At 35.4% G+C, this 17,687-nt stretch overlaps 1 protein-coding gene across 6 annotated transcripts in view; it reads left to right on the top strand.

Moving 5' to 3' along the window:
* The first annotated feature begins 1,138 nt into the window (after nt 1–1,138).
* The window catches only part of satb1a (SATB homeobox 1a), a 67,008-nt gene continuing 50,459 nt past the window's right edge, over nt 1,139–17,687 (top strand). For 2 of the 6 annotated variants that reach the window (XM_039736509.1, XM_039736515.1), the window contains exon 1: nt 16,643–17,510. The gene's annotated coding sequence lies outside the window, so the exon portion shown is untranslated. Of the gene's footprint in view, nt 1,389–1,828; nt 1,849–15,517; nt 15,658–16,641; nt 17,511–17,687 lie in introns of those variants that run through there. The other 4 variants (XM_039736510.1, XM_039736513.1, XM_039736511.1 and 1 more) reach the window with 4 other exon arrangements.

The following is a 17,687-nucleotide window of genomic DNA, read 5'->3' on the forward strand; positions in this document are numbered from 1 at the left end:
CATCTCAAACCTAAATACAACTGTTGTGATAAAAGTCATATCCTATTGAATGGACTGGTGAAAAACAAGGCAGCTGGACGCTTTTATTAAAGCAAAGCTATACCCTACCACAGTCGCTAGTATGGCAATTTATGAAGATGCAATTTAAGCATTACACCACAATAGATGTGTACAGTACACGTTTGTGTTCAAGAAAAGATTATCAATCACACAGACTGAAACAAGTTAAAGGAATGTCCCCAACCGGATTCGACTAAAACCACAATACCCTAAAATTATACAGTACCCTAAAAACTGAATATACTTATCAGTTGAAAGAAGAACTATACTGTTTTGCAGCATTGCGCAAAATAAAGCACAATAAACCTCGGATTACCAGTTGATCTACTGTAAACCGACCTCGCTCTTTCAAAGAATTTTGCTTCACAGACAATCTCTGATTATAAATGGTGCACACCGCAAAAAAGTACCACATGCTTTAAAACTTGTACGGCAGTCACAATATATTTGAATATAAAGTATCACTTTTGATCAGAATTTGCATGATGCCCACGACATACCTCTGCTTACAATTACATTGCACAGGTCGAAGTCAGTATTGCTTTTCGTTGTAACTTTTTTACTGTAGTTCGTCGTTTTTTTTAATTCAGTAGATAAAGTAAAAATGAATTAGATCGTATCCCTTGATATTCAAAGATAAGACGAGCGACGTGCAAAATTGTTTGTATGTTTCTATAATCACGGATCACTGAGTGCACTAAGAAACATTCTTATGTGAGTGAAATTGGTGTTTTGTGTATTATATTTAATACGCTATAGACGCGAATAATCCCCCTCCCCCGATTCTCCACCCTCCGGGGGGTTTGAGTGTGCTTTTAGATGACAGGTAAGCATGTGGCGTGCAAAAATGAAAATAAATGAGATTGTGACTGTGAAAAAACATCTCTTGGCAAAGCGAAGCTCTTCTCCCGGGTGCTGTGAAAGTCGCTCCCCGGGGAGTGTGCGCTCGGCAAACTATAAAACAGCTCGCAGCTCGAGAGCGAACCGACAAATCATCGATCCGAACATCAGAAGCTGGGAGGGGTCGTACGCTTTACCTGACTTCCTCTCGCAGGTCCCGCCCCCTTCCCCCGGTGTCTCTACCCATCTCTGCTTTAACCCGCGCAGCTCTCCCCTGCGTTCACTCTCTATTTGCACAAATTGAATAGAAGCGCGCTTTGTAGGAGGGGGGTTAAAAAATCGACACCGAAGCTTCAAGTCATACTCATCTTTGATCGGAGGAGTTACTGGATCTCTCAACAAAGGTGGCAGCAGCTGAACGAGCGTGTGAACTTTTTTGATGGGAAACCAGAGGCTTGACAGGTCCGGTTAAGTTAGGAAATTCGGAGGTACGTTTAACTTTTTTGTTTTGCTTGTACTCTGTATTTATCTACAGAGGACAGGAAGACGGTGTCTTTATTGCCACTTGTTGTGTAATAACGACGAAGTGTCTTTCTTGCCTTTCACTCTGAACTTGCTGTGCAAGGAAGGCAAAGTATCGCATGCTCAGAAAGACACGGAGCGCGAACGTGCGCTTAGTGCATCTAGTTAGAGAGTGTAGGCTACCATCTGATCTCTCCACAGCTGAGGTGCTCTTTCCCGTTGATAGATGCAGAGAAAGTTCTTCTGTATTGCGCCGATTACAGATTCTTACTTTTACAATAAAGTGTAGCATGTAACTTCCAAAGATAAACCGTAAAATCATTAGAGCCTGTCCTTCTAATCAGTTGGTAGATGTCGTGCACGAGGACGCGCGTGCGTGCTTCGGTACCAGTTCGCATTCAGAGGGACTAGAGCGATGAGCTGCAGGTGATTTTTTTTGGGGTGGGGGCTGGCCGAGATGCCGAAACGTGATGTGCCTATGCAATGTCAAGTTATCACAGTAAAGAAGCTCCTTAACTTCCGTGTTTAAAAATCATTTTACTTTTTGCATCCGGTCGGGAGCTCAAGTGTGTTTGCTGACCATGGGAATACACAAAGACTAGTGTGAAATAATTTGCATGATTAGACACCGTTCTAGTAAATAAAATTATGACGCAGGGCATATATTGCACAGCCGAATGTCTTTCGGCGCCGTTCGCCTGTATAGCTGTGTTCCAAAACTATTAGCTCTACATCAAAACTGGCAAAAAGACAGAAACCGTAATTCACACGCTGAATGACGAGTGAAACAAGTAAGTAGTAACAACACAGCCCTGTTGTGGATCAGTAAGACATAATGTGACGAGACTTTCATTGACTTTCTAGGTCTGCCTAGACGGTGGCCGTGTTCTCATTATGACAGATAGCTAGAAGCAAGCAAGAATTGGCAGGCCCCCTTTTTAAGAAAGAGCATACTTTTTTTTTCGATCAACGCAAGCAGTCTCTGACTTGAAATGAAGTCATTTTAAGGTAGTCACAATTAACATTATATTCATAGACCACCTGTAATGTTACCACTCTGTACTTTGAAATGCCTTACGAAACGGCGGATAAGGATACAAGTATTTTAGATCATTTTAGTTCCTGTATGAATAAGGACGAGTTCATTTAAAGGCGTTGATTTTATTTTACGTCGTTTTTGATTCAACTATTCCTGGGATTCCACTTGAGTGGGGGAGTTTAATGATCACTACTTACCTTTCTTTGGTTAAAGTAGCTGTCCTTTTGGTCTCTTTGTGTTGCTCTTATAATTTATCAACGCGTAATATTAATATGTGCTTCCTTACAATTAGTGGAAACCAGCCCATGGCTTATCTTCAGTTGCACGTACGATGAAGTCTAGCCACGGGGATCATTTTATAGTTCACCGACATAGTGACCTTTTGCAGTTCAAGATGGTTTTCTGAAGTCCTTATCCTCTTCAGCCCTCCTGACTGGCACATTTATTTACCGTAAGATTAGTTTGTATTTGTACACGGAGTGTTGCGACGTTTGCTTTAAAGAGCTCCTGTAAAATGTGTGAATTTATTACGGATTACTCTTAGTTAAGATGCATATAGCTTGATCTCTGAGGTGCACAGTTTTAAGTTGTATTATGGGTTCTGCGTATTTAAAATGAATTTATCCTCCACAGTATTAAAGCGTTTCTAAGAATTTCCACTGCATGCAATCATCATCCATCTATTCATTTCCGAAACCGCCTAATTCAGTTCAGGGTCGCAGGAGCTGTAACCTATCTTGGCAGGACTATGCGCAAGGCAGTAGCCAACCCTGGACAGAGCGCCAGTTTTAATCTTCTTAATGTTCATACATATGTTGTGAAATAATACTAAACCAGTTTGCGCGTTTTACCGTATTTTTTGCATAAAATCAAAAAAGTTATTTTAATCTGACAATTAATCTATGTTTTAAGGTTACTTCATAATTATGTATCAAACCAAGGCAGTAAAAACGCATAAGCCTATTTCACATCATGTAATGTTCATTATTATTTTTAAGTAGGTTTCTAAAGGATATATAATAACCACACTAAAAGACGATACTAGATAAAGACTAATGATAGCACGTTTTAAAAGCATGGTGCGCAATTTACCATACTGTAAAAGATTCCTCCAATTCTTTACTGAGCAATAAAGCCACACTGAGTAAGTTCAGGCAGCTAGTTCTAACAAGCTTTATTACTGGGGCACAGACATATAATGCAAAACTATAATTTAAAATAATTGTGCTATAAGTAAGGCAAACAGACTTAATGATTTTTCTTTAAATGAGCTATATTAGTAAAACATATTAGTCATGTATTTTATTTATAAGAATATTTGCTCTCAGCACCCACCCCCCCCTTAACGCTGTCTATTTTCAATGTTAATATATTTTGAAAGCTACTAGGTGACTAGGAGTTGGACCTCAAATGGCGTTTATTTAAAAAAAAAAAAAAAAAGTGTCTACATCTCTTTGTTATTAAATAATCATCAGCTACTATGTTTACACCTGAAGCATTCATTTCTAGCTTTATTTTCTTTAATGGTATTTTACTTACCATATCATTCATTTAGGTGCATTTGTTCTGTTTATTGCAGATATTCTTGAAAGTCAGTGTGTATCTTTAGCATGGTAATTAATAATTTCCAGTATAGAAACTGTACTCGTGTAAGGAAAGAAAGCACAGAAATAGCATAAAGAAATAGGAAGACTTGCTGCAGAATTTTATCTTGGCCTGAAAAGTCAATAAATAGGGTTATTGCCAAATAAAGGAATACAACGTGACAAGTTACAGTATCTTAACTGATTTATTTTAAGCAAAACATTCAGAAGTATTTTTCCTTTGGGATTTGAGGAGTGAATGATTGATTTAGGGCCAGTAACATTCGGTAATGTACTTTCTGATATATTCAAAGATGTACAGTGAGCAGCAATACTGTATACACAATAGCTCAAAATGGCATGTTAATTCCTTCTCTCGTCTCCTTAGACTCTTGATAAGTTAATGATCATGAATCCATTTTGATTTCTGGTTGCCTGATGCTTTGTATGTAGCAAGTTCAGATATTAGATTAAAATAACCAGTTCAATTTTTTTGCAATGCAATAATAATAGCAGCACGTCTAGATTTACTTTTTATATGTTTAAGATTGGATGGATGGATGGATGGAAATATTCTAGGGAACAAATATCCTACTGTATGGTCTCTGTTATTTTGCTTCTTCCAGTACTTTGGAATGTTAAGACAAGTTACTACTTTTACCAAAATACAATGGTGTCTGGTCGTCTTATTTTATCTTTAGGTGCATTCAATTAATGAATCAGAGTTAAGTTTTGGGTTGGAAATTCCATTTGGAATATTTTTCCTAGTGTCAGCATTCAGAAGAAAACCCTGTAATATGTATTAACCCTTTCATCTTTTTAATGATAAAAACTATAGTGTCATTTTCATTAGAAGTACTTTCTACCAAGCCTAGACTATATATAAAAAAGACAGAAAAACAAACAAAATACACTGTCTTCACTTGATTCAACCACAACTTAGAATTACGTAGCAAAATTTCACTTGTTAGAAATCCTGTCAATTCTTGTAAGTGTTTTTAAACATGAAAGACTACAGTATGTAATACAAGAACATTGACTGTTATCTTTTTCATCTTTTAACTTTAAGAGGAGATGAGTAAAAAAGAAAGCATGATTTTACTCAGATGGCCAAAGGGTGGGAAGGTCTGTTAATTTCTGTGTAATTTTATTAACTCATTTTTGATGTTACTTTTGGCTCACATGTGTTGTCAACACACATGGAAGCCAGTACTTTTGGCAAATAGTGGTGGGTGGGGGTGGTACATGCAAGCAAAAACTGTACCTGTATTGTAGAAGTCTCTTGGATTTCACTGGGATTGAACAGGTGATTAAGGTACAGTACATGCATTTACATTTTATATACGAGTACCAAAATATATAATAGATTTTGTGACTGTACTTGAATTAAAAAGAGGCGTAAATCACCTAAAATAACTTTATGACAATGTTAGGTTATGGCAGGTTGATTTGTTTATGTACTGCAAATGTATTTGAGTTTGTAGCTTGATAAAAGAAGTATTCCTTCTGAAGGGATACATACTTCAGCATTTTCTCATCAATTTAACAAATGCAGTCTTTTGATAACTTTGCATTAAAACACACAATAAAAATATGCCTAGTAATTTACAATTACAGTATATGATTTAACAATTTTTTAAAGTTACTTTAGTACTATGGTGTTGTACCATGTTAGCCATTATGAATGTAGTGAAAAGTCAAGCAAAATGGCACCTTTTATTGGCTTACTAAAAATATTACAGTATGCAAGCTTTCGAGGTTATTCAGGCCCCTGTATTACATCTTGCCTGAAGAAGGGGCCTGAGTTGCCTCGAAAGCTTGCATATTGTAATCTTTTTAGTAAGCCAATAAAAGGTGTCATTTTGCTTGACTTTTCACTGCATGAAAGTTACTTTGTAAAACCTGAATAACCCCTTGTATATTCAATAACAGGAAGCCAATTTTTATTTTCACTGCAGCAACCTCTGGCGATTTCAGCCCAGATTTGTTTGACCCAAGGCTTACATCACTTTCAGTGCTAATTGGTTCATAATTCTGCAGCTTTATCCCAGAGGAGGCAATGTGGGTATATGGTGATAATGTAAAAATCTTGGTAGACACCGTGATTAGAAAATACTTTACTTTGGTCTTAACATTTCTAGGCTGAGTACAAGGAACCAAGACACTTTGTCTTGCAATAAATGCTCAAACCACAAGAAGAAAAAGGACACCTAATGAAACTGCTAATTAAATAATTAATGTTGGAACACATACTTGTGATATTTTTTTGTTCTTAAACCACTGTCATTAATTTACTGGTAAAAAATACGTTCAGAGTGATTTCCTCTATTTACTGATCGGTGGTTCAGCATCATGGGATGATAAAGCTTATTTCCTGTGTGTTACTTAATGTGCACAAAAATAGAAAGCGTTAATTAAGGTGATGGGAAATTCCTTGAGTTCCAATATATGATGCTTTTCTATAAAAGTATTTCTGTCCTTCAGTTTTCTGGAAATGTTTCTAAATGTTAAACAGATTTGTGCACCCTAAGCAGACTTGATGTAGGATAGACAACTTTGTTTATTACCTTATTTTAGATTTTTAAAGTGCATTTTCACTTCATCTTTTTAACCATATGCAGCATAGTTAAAGTGTTGAGGTTTGGCAACCCAATTTTTCTTCTAATTATTTAATACTAAATAAATATTCACATTTTTAAATAGCCTTATAGGAGCTAGAATCTTTCCTGAGAGCAACTAGTACAAAGCAGGCTGTATTTTTGGATCGGACCACAGGGCATGCTTGTGTGCACACATAAATGCACACACATTCACATTCAATTTAGAGTTCTCAGTCATTCTAACAGCTGTGTTTTTTTAGGGGATGCATGGAGAAATCAATCTGCTGTTCAATTAACTAATATCATCTCACAGCCATTATCACACATACTTAATATAAACAGTACAACAATTATAAGATTTTTTTTCCAAAATAATTGAATTATCTGATCTTGCAGCAGTGCCCTTTTTATCTTTAACAAACTCATTTATGTTTGGTTCTGTTCTGGCTGTAGTTTGTCCCACTTGTGAGATGAACCCTGATATCCCACCTGAAGCCATGAATTTCTTCTCCTGGTAATTTACATTGTTGTTAAATAACAGTTCAGCAAACTGAAGAAAATTATATCTGTGGTAACTGGAAAGTAAATACCTGTTTAACTGCTGTTGTATGTATTTATTTTCCTGTCGCCAGTAAATAAGAGCTCTGTCTATCTTTTAATATCTAGCTGTGTTGTGACTCCTCCTTGTTTGAAAGAGTTGTGTTATCATTTCAAATGATGGAGGAAAAAAAGATTCTGTGGCATGCTGTAACCAGTTTTAAAGAGACAGTATCCCTTTTTGTATTGTTTGTGCATTCCTGGGCTCGGATTCAAAAACAGAAGAACTTAAAATTATGCACATACCAGAGAACATACATATACAAAGGTGACTCGGCTCCAGACAGTTTTATTAACACTAATTTATGCTTTTAATTCACTATCATTTCTGTAAGCATTTGTCTTACAATCAAATGGACTTTAATTTTTGATTTCTATTTAACTATGTATATGTTGTTATAAAAGCGTGCATATTTATGAATATAGTATTTGCATAGCACACTAGTATGTATGTGTTTTGTATCCACTATTTATATAATGATTAAAATGTGCATTCACCACTGTACATAATATTTAACCTACATTACAGAGTTCAGTCTTTTACAATTCTTTTAAGGGAAATTATAGTTGTGTGCGCAAGATGTTTACATAGTGTGCTGTACATTATACGTGGATGGAAATATGTAAGTGTATACATTGTCAGTTTGTAAGTATCTCGCAACACTTATTTGCAAGAACAAAAACCAATGAAATGACTGCAATATGGTCAGTAGAGGATGTTTGTGAAACAATATCTGAATGTTGTTTCTTTTATCCTTTGGGTTATGTATGTGTGATTTCTACCAAATTATTGCTTAGTGGTCTGTTTTGGATAAGTCCTTATTTTATAGAAGTAATTTTCTGCTATAACCTTATTAATTCCTTATCTCCGTGATGTTCTGACTCTGCACAGTCCATTGATTTCACAAATTTATTGTACAGGAATTTCTTTACTCTGCATGTTCTCGTTTGTTTCATGGAATTTAACATTAATATTAATTGCAGATACATTAAAAATATTTTCAATATCTTATATTTTATCCGTAAAAGTTAGTTGATTAACTTTAAAGTTGATAGAAAACTGCATATAATAGTGTTTAAGGGAAAGAAGTCTGGAGTGAAATTGGAATGTAAAACCGAGACGTGTGTAACTGGTTATTTAAATTGAGAATGTCAAAAATGCATACGGCAAAATATTCTTTAAAAATACACTGAAAGTTACTTGCTTCACTGCTAGTTGGTACGGAAAACATTTATTTCAAAAATATTTTTCTGTATCATTTCAGACTCTGTTAGCAGGTGGAACAGGTACACACTCATTTTACAAATAAACACATCTGTGTGCTTTTCAAAACTGTTTTGGGCATCCTGTGTAATGTACAGTGACTGGTAAATGTATTTTAATACTTTAATACACTTTATGTAATATCCCACCATAATTTACATGTGTTACCAAGTACTGTTATAGGTAGTTCCCCCATTTCTTAATATCTCTAATATTCTGTTATCCCATTCCAAAGAGCTACTGACATATTATTCATTATTCAGACAAGGTTACTCTAAACATGTCAAAGCAAGTCCATTAAAACAAAATCTTATGACCCCCCTCATTGGAAAGGTGGTAAATAGTAGTCTAGAATTTATAAGGCCATTCAACACAGGCTGTTTTTCTAGTGAAATTTCTGTTGACTAGAGAGCAATGGAGCAGGAAACAGAATTAAATTTGTAGTTTATATGGAAATTGCATGTGATCACTCTTTACCTTCATTTAAGTACTTTAACTGAATAAAATCTACATACAGGGTAAAGTATGTACATTGAAATCTAAAGTTTTTTGTCTTTTTAAGAAAGGTTCTTTTCAACAGTAATAGACAGTAGATGGCTTATTACTGCATGGTAAAAGTGTTTCATTATGAATTTCTCTAGTGCTTTACAAAGAATGTGTAGGGGGTCCACATTTGTTTTCCATCAATGAACCAGTAAGTGATTTATTTTTTTTTGTTTTTTTTTTGCCACTGCTGGACTACAACTCGCAAGTCTGGAGATGAGACATTTTCATATACATTTGCCTGACAGTAACCAAAGAACAGCTGATACAGGTTGTGCTTCAGATACATCTAATGATTGAGCATGTTTCACTGGTCCATGATTGAGCCACATTTGTTTCTTTAATGAATTATGAGTGAATTGATATTTGTTTCTAATTCCTTTTTCAGTTGCATAATGTATAGAAATTGTGATTTTTTTCTCCCCAAAAGCCCCTTTTACAAATATTTTATCCTTATATTATTGTGTTTTGCATGCTTGCATCTTTTAATCAATAAACACATTATTTCTCAAGGAGTATTTTAAACAAAACATACAAACAACGTTCCTCTTTGCCACATCATTCTAAAATCAATTAATTACTGATATATTGCAATTTACAAGGGAAAAAAAGTGTTTTGTTTTTTTTGTATTTTTTTTATCCACTTCATTATTGATATTCATGTGAACTATTGACCAACATTTTTTGCAGCGGAGTTATTCACAGCGGTTTTCTAATATTTAATATTCTAAAAAGTCAAGCACAGCTGAATTGAAATTTAGTCCTAATTGTTCTCAAAGTATAAGTGTAATATCTTACAAGAATGTCTTCATTACACTTTGTTTCAGAAACAGTTTGCTATAAGACTGAGCCAGACCTGCCATATGTGTAGAACTGGGTTTGCTTATTCATGAAAATATTTGATGTATTGTTAAGTTTACCAAGAGCACTGAATGCTTTAGTCTTTTTCAGTATAAGCCTTTATTCCATTAAACCTTTTCAAATAAATAATGACCCATTGTCACTTATTAGAAGTGTGCTTTAATAAGAATAATCGGACATCAAACACAATGTTCTTGTTTCATTCATTTCATATAATTTGTGCCTTTATGATATTTTATGAACTGATCACATAAATTTACAGCATATATATTGTACAAATTCATTCAAATAGTGTATAAATGCATTTTTTCTTTCATTTTCAAAATTTTAAACATCGCATTTTCTTAAGATTTAGCAAGAGAATGATAATGCAAAGATTGTGTAATTAAAAATTCATCTTTCCTGTAAACTTCTGTAACATTCTGCTCAATTCAATTAACTGTTTGATGTCTTCACTACATGCATTGAGCATTACAGTTGGTCCGTTTTATTTTTGAGGAAAAGAGCCTATATCCTGATCTAAAAACAGTCATTTCCTGAAAAACAAATTAGTGGGTACAGGTTTATGATAAATTACTAGATAAAGCAGATGACTTCCAAGAATAATTACCATCACACCACTTGTTTCACCATATATCTATTTTGTAACCCATTCCTCTAATTCGACAATATGGGAAACTAGTGCCTAGCCTGGCAGAATTGGTCACAAGGCAGGAACCAAACCTGGAAAGACTCACACATATTGGCATTATGGGCCATGATCTGAAACACTGCCTCTGAGGCTTTGTGGAATCTGCACTAACCATTGCCCTACTGCGTCTTCCCTATATGGATGATTAAATGTTGAAATTATCTTTGTACATAATTTTACATTTTATGCTAGTTTTATTTTAGAAAACATTTGAGCAAATAAAACTCAACAGAACAAACTTCTTTTAAGTAATTAGTACAGTGTTTACCATTCTAGATTTTAGCATTTACTTAAATATTTAAAAAATGGCGGAACTGTGTATTGTTTTCTTTAAGAATGCCAAAATAATGTGTGTTGCAGGATCTTGCCGTATGAAGAACCCAGAATTTTGAGGGTGTTTTCAATTTAGAAATTTTGTCTTAATTCCAGTAATCCCGCCTTTGATGTTCTGCAGTATTTAATATGTATCAGTACCCTTGCATGTGGCAAAAGTAAAGAGAATTAAAGGGAGACATATGTAGTTTTTCAGGAGCGTGCAAAGCCTTCTCCAATCCTTTTACCATGTTTCCTAGATTCTCACAATTTTATATTAAATTATTTTTGGTCAGATAAGCTGTAATAGAAAGCGAATCACTGCATCATCAATTAAAGCCAAGTTTAGAATCTCCACCCTCGTATTCCCTCGATAACCTTGATATTTCCTAAATGTCACATGATTTTAAGTTTCAGTTTTGCATCACACATTTTAATGTATTGTTCAGCATTATTACTTTGGATAGATAATATGGTGTTAATGTATGTCTTTCAGACCACTATGTTCATGGTATTAGGACAGATATTTTTAGAAAGGTGTAATAATTACCTCTTGATTTGAGCTGTTGGGAGAATGTACTAATACAGCATGTTGCTGCACCCATCACACAACGAACCACCTCAGGATGCCAAATTAGGACGTGAGTGCAGCCACGGGTGACACTGCGGCTCCACACTAGTCCGAAAGGAGTGGAACAGTGCGAGTTTTTTTTTTTTTACAGTGGCTGGAGTGTCAAATCTGCTACCAGCCCCCAAGTTTCCCCTGCAAGGTAGAACTAAATTTTATTTTTAAATATAGCTGTGACACAGTGTACATTCCTTAAAATCATACTGTTTGGCAAAAGTTAAATAAGACAAAACATATGCTAATATATGTCTGTTCTACCCTTCTTTCCAATTTTAGGCTGTGTGAATAAAGTATTTTTTCAGTGTATATATATATATATGATTTAATAAGTTTGCTAGTCAAAGGGAGGGGTGTTACTGTTCAAAGATTGATATGCAGCCTTAGGATTTTCCACCTCAGAGTGCCAAAGACACTATTCTACTTATTTCCTCTGCCTCATCTTTTGCTGTCTTTACTGGTTTATGGTAAAGTCAGGTTTTTACATAGTATACCGAGACAAATATCAAAATCCTCCTAAAATTGCGCTAAGCTTGTATAAATGGCTTAGCCTTCCTTATATCTGTCTTCCTACTATGAAAAACGTAACACAAAATTGAAAGTAGACCCAGAGCTCATAAAATAGCACCCTACATAGTACAGTATAGTTTATTACATATTATAGAATTGCTTTATTGCTTCTGATAAATGCTTTCTTTTTGTCAAGAGGTACCAAGTCACCCTGTGAGTAGAGAAGACAAACAATGTATTTATTAAAACAAACGTGAATGAAACTATAAAATGACAAAGTATAAGGTGGGGGAATGTCTTGAATACTGGATACTACAAGTATTACTTTGGTTTCCAATCAAATTCTAATCTCGAGTTCAGATCCACTGTTACAGTTTTGAAAAACACTAAAGCCACTGGCATTGTGTGTGGCAGTTGTTTAACATCTTAATGTGGTTTATGTAGAGCTTGGTAAAAAATGCTTTCTTTGTTTTTGTGGTATTATGCTCAAAACATACTTGTTGTTACAAAGATGGATTTGAATCCAAGACCTTTGTTTAAAGTATTGTGTGGTATGCTTCAAAAGAACTTCTGGGCTGTCCTGAACACTATTCAAAAGGATAATTACACTAAGAATTTGATCGCAGTTCATCGTATTTGCAGTCTATTCGCTTTTAATTTGATGTATATTGAGTTATTAAAAATATATGTTGACTAAAGTATATGGTAATTCAGTAATTCTGCAAAATTCTTATTTGTGTAAAGCATCAAATATGTTTATAACGGTCACTTGTTTTTTTACAGTACCTAAACTCTTCATCTTACAGTCTGAGAGTTAAATTGTTTTAGTACAATTTATAGTACAAAACCAGAATAATAGGATTATGATTATCACTTTTAATTAATTAGGATCAGAACACATTTCAGTATTAGGAACATTTTAATGAAACCTTAGCACATATATATAATAATAAAAAAGCAATAAATGTTCAGATTTTTAAAGGTTTACTTGTTTGTTTACTTTTTTTCTTACTTAGCATAGTGTTTTCTTTTATATAAAACAAATGCTCTTGCTCAAAAACTTACCAGTTTTTCACAGTAGGCTTAGTGTCCTTACTATTCTCATTTATTTTACATAAAATCTTAGATTTGCAGAGAAAAACCTTTTATAAGATGGTTTTTGATGGACCAAATGTGACTTGAGGGTGGAAGAAACGAGAAAATGCCATGATTTCACTGCATAATGGCAGAGGTTTCAGAGTGATATGAGGATGCTTCTGCTGTTTAGGGACTGATGCCATTTATGGGGTATAAGAGGAAATTAATTCAGCCAACTATTGAAAGATTTATAACAAAAAAGAGCAATGCTTCCAACTGGCTGTAATCTTACTGGAGGAAATTTCATATCTGTAAGACAAAGATATCCTAGGCACACTTCAAAGCTTGCCATGTGCATTCATAACAAAATGTGAGATAAATGTTTTGTTATGTCTGTCCCTTTCTCTCCAGATTTAAATCCCACTGAAATGCTTGAGGCGATGTAGTGTTGGTTAGTGCAACTGCCTCACAGTTCCAGAGTCCGGGGTTCAAATTCCAGCTCGGACATTGTTTTGGTATTTGCAAAGTCTTCCTATGTCCATCTCAGCTCCCTGTGTAAACCGGGCCAACTCAGAGTTCTCCATATTTTCTTAAACATGCCAAAGACATAAAGGTTTGTTTAACTTAAAAGACAATAAATTTAAAGGGACTTAGTGTGTGCTCACAACAGTAGTGCCTGGATAGGATATTTTTCCCTGTCAACCTAAAATTACATGCAGTGACTTTAGTCAAAACAATAATAAAATTGGTCAATTTAAAAAATAAATGACTAGAAGCAAATAACATGTTGATTACTTATGAACTCCACACTTAAGTTTGATATACTCAGACTTGTCCATTTCAGTTTGGAAGTGGAATTGATTAGGGTTCTTGACTTTGCAATCTAAAATTAGGTGATCTGGAATATTCTGGTCTTGTAACAGAATTATCATATTTACCTTCCATTTTCCTTGAAGATGTAATTATATGCAGGTTACCTCCTATATAGTGCATGACAACGAATGGATTCCAGTTAAGTGTTTGTGTTGCTAATGTGTAGGGACATATATTTATATTTATTTGCAGTAAACCATATCTTTTTGAAAAAAAAGTTACTTATTTTTTAATGTTGATATTTAAAATGTGTATTTAACAAATGTGAGACTTCCATTATTTGTTGATGCTCAAAGTGTGTGTACAATATTGTATTGCCATTCATTACGTGTTACAGAATAGACAAAACAAATCTCCTTTAGGATTAATCTTTTTTACCCTTAAGAGAACATGATTGATGCGATAACACTTTGTTTTATAAAATATATTCCATATATGGCTTCAGAATTATTTCTGGAATATAATCACTTCCCAAAATACCCTTAATTTCCCATTGCATGCTGCTCATCAAATAACATTTTTTTTTTGTTTTAAATATGGTAAGGTTATTGCAGTTTTCTTCATATTGTGTTAAATTACACAAAAGCTAATACAAGTTCTATTACAATTTTTCAAAAGTATAATGCTAAAGAAAATTTTAATTTGAAGTGCCTTTGCTGAATTGGTTGCAAAGAATACTTTTTTCACTTTATCAGTCAATAAATAAATAGCAAGTAGGAATTTCCTGCCTCACAAAAAAGCCATTACATTATTATCACAATATGAAAATCAATCACTGCCTCTTCACTGTCATTGAGGTATGTATTGCATAACGTGCACAGCAAAAGTTTTTATTCCCAAAAGAGTAAGCAAGGTTTCTTCCACAGTAGCATAACAGTCTCGAGTGACTGGAAAGATTGGTGAGCTATGTTGGATATGGTGGGCTTTTATATGGATGTGCTGTTGTCTGTTTAACATAGCACTTTAATATATCCATGTTCCATTTAGTTTCCTTTCAGGTAAATTTAATTGCTCTGAGTTGAACTGAGGAAGTACTGGGGCGCACTGACGAGTTAATCCTAATTTAGTTTGTACGTAGAAATACGTGTGTGTGTCTATCAGTTATATATATATATATATATATATATATATATATATATATATATATATATATATATATATATATATATATATATATATAAAATCTAGTATCATGGAGCATGACCGGACACCCCCTTCCAAAAATATACTTTATCTTTCCTGATATTAGCTGCGGGATACAGCCTATTGTGTGATGCTGGTAATCCGCGAGTTCCTTGTCTCTTCTCCCCCCGGGTGTTGTGTGTGTGGCCTTTGCGTGTGTCATTTGTATTGTGGTCAGGCTCTTTTACTAGTTGTGAAATTTGATCTCTGCGGTGCAGTTTAATAATCACTTTGACCCCTCCCTAAACACTCCGAACCCACCTCCAACCGCGTGTGCATGTGTCACCTGAAAATATTACGTACCATCCTTGTGCACAATGTGTTATTAATTCAGTTATTCAGTCTATTCGGTGCAGTTAATAATCCCCTTTGCTCCAGGTCCTCCTGCGTGTCATATGACTGGTGGCGAGTGTATACTGTGTGTGCGGCGTTCTTTTTCCTCCTTCTTCCTGGTCCGTTACCGAAATCGGCGATTCATGTGAGTCTGAATACTTTTTCTGCCTTATAACTTGACTTAAGTGTTAATTTATCTCGACGCGATGTAAAATAATCACATTTTTTTCTTCCTTTTTTAAATACATGCGCGTATTAGGTTTTTACAGTGTCTCCTTTTCATTGTGCATGAATCGATACAATATATACTTAATTGTCCTAATCGATGTATCCCCATCTTCTTTTTCCAAGTGCCCCATAACCCTTTAATTAGAAATGCCGGTTTCTCTGTTGTCATTGACGTCCACAATCTAGTTCCACTACGGGAAATAAGGAATGCATCCTTCACTCGAATATACCGGTAACGCAGGCTATTACGTCATGGCTTTGAAACTTGCATTAAAACGCAACGTTTGAATGCTCCTGGCTGTTGACCGCTTGAATGGCTTTTTTTCTCCCATTTGGACGTTTCCGCGTGTCCCTACGCGATTTCGGTTGCGCGTGCGCGCGAGCCCGTGTGTCGTTTTGTGTGTGTGTGTGTGCGTGCGTGTGTATGTATGTGTGTTCTTCTGTAATAAATGCAGAGCCGCCTCACTCTAATCAAGCTGATTAAAAATTCCTGCGCGCACAGCCGGAAATCGCACCCTCCTCTCTCTTTCCACTTTTCCCCAGTTTATACATTTTAGCCCTTCTGTTTTGTTATGTTTCGCTGCCAGGTCATTGGATGCAGGAGAGGGATCTTGTGTATCTATGTATGTATGTGTGTGTGTTTGAGGTTTTTTCTTTTTATGCTTTGCGTTCCTTATTCGTTGAGAACCTTTTGAAAAATCATGATCGGTTCTGGTGTTATTTTCTACTGAAATGAGGAGAGGCAGTATCAGCAGCAGCAGGAGGAGTGATGAGTCAATACAACTAATAATTTAATGGGGACACAGAGAGGGGGAGAGAGAGAGAGAGACGGGGAGAGTGAGTGAGAGAGAGAGAGAGAGAGAGAGAGAGCGCGAGCGACACTGTGTGAGAGAGAGAGAGAGAGAGAGAGAGAGAAGCTCCGTCCGGGCACACAAAACGACCAGAAAACATCATAATAGAAGGATTTGTCATTCATCTCTGACACAATCACCCTGTTTTTTCGTCTGGAAACTAAAACGCACTTTCTTTAATTCCGTTTTACAGTGTTGCTGTTTTGCGAGCCGTGCATCGTGTTTTTATTTATTAATGTAATTATATTAACGTGAAGACATCATTTCTTCGTCTTTTTCTGACACCAGTGAATGCAAAACTAACGCAGTATTGTGGACTCTTCTAATATTGGTCGGGTTAACAGGAAGCGAGAAAAGGAGAGAGAGAGAAAGCAAGAAAGCGAGCGAGCGAGCGACAGCTAACAAAATTAATTATTTCTGTTCACTTCTGCTGTTGATGTTGGGCTCTTCAGTACCTACTCGCCTGTTTCCTCGCAGGATAGTGACAACTCCGAAAGGCTCTTCTGTGCACTTGTGAAATAACGAACATTTCCCGGTCTCGCTTTTAGCCGGTCGCGAAACTGCCTTTATGCCTTTCTTCATTTACTGGTCCGTAGTGTCTTGACACACGGGATCGACAGTCCATTAACTCTTTGCACACATATGCCCTTGCTTGCCAACACACAAGTTGCTATTTTTCAGGTATAATTATACTGATAATTCTCCCCACAAATCTCTATTTTGGATAATCCACTGAGATTCTGAATCTTGTCAGCAGAGAGAAGATCATCCTTGGTGCCTATATATCTGTACTGATAGAAAGCGGCAAACTTTCAAGTTTTTCCTTCAAAAGAACAAAAAGAAGACGTGTTTGTCGATATCAGTTTCTTTTTTCCTTTTTTAATCCAGTGTGTTTTATATGCTTTCAAGTTTCGCAGCGGTGAGTTTTCGATTGTTTTTTTTCCCCTTCATTTCTCTTAGTTTAGTTGGTTTGTCTCATTCTCTGTATACTGCTGCCTTCTTTGTCTTTTTAAAAGGTCACCTCAAAATCCTGACCTGGACCTCTATCTCCAGCGGAATCGGCACTGCATTTACTTAAGCATTTATTGGTTATAAC

The sequence above is a fragment of the Polypterus senegalus genome, chromosome 15, assembly GCF_016835505.1.
Source record: "Polypterus senegalus isolate Bchr_013 chromosome 15, ASM1683550v1, whole genome shotgun sequence".
Classification (NCBI taxonomy): domain Eukaryota; kingdom Metazoa; phylum Chordata; class Cladistia; order Polypteriformes; family Polypteridae; genus Polypterus; species Polypterus senegalus.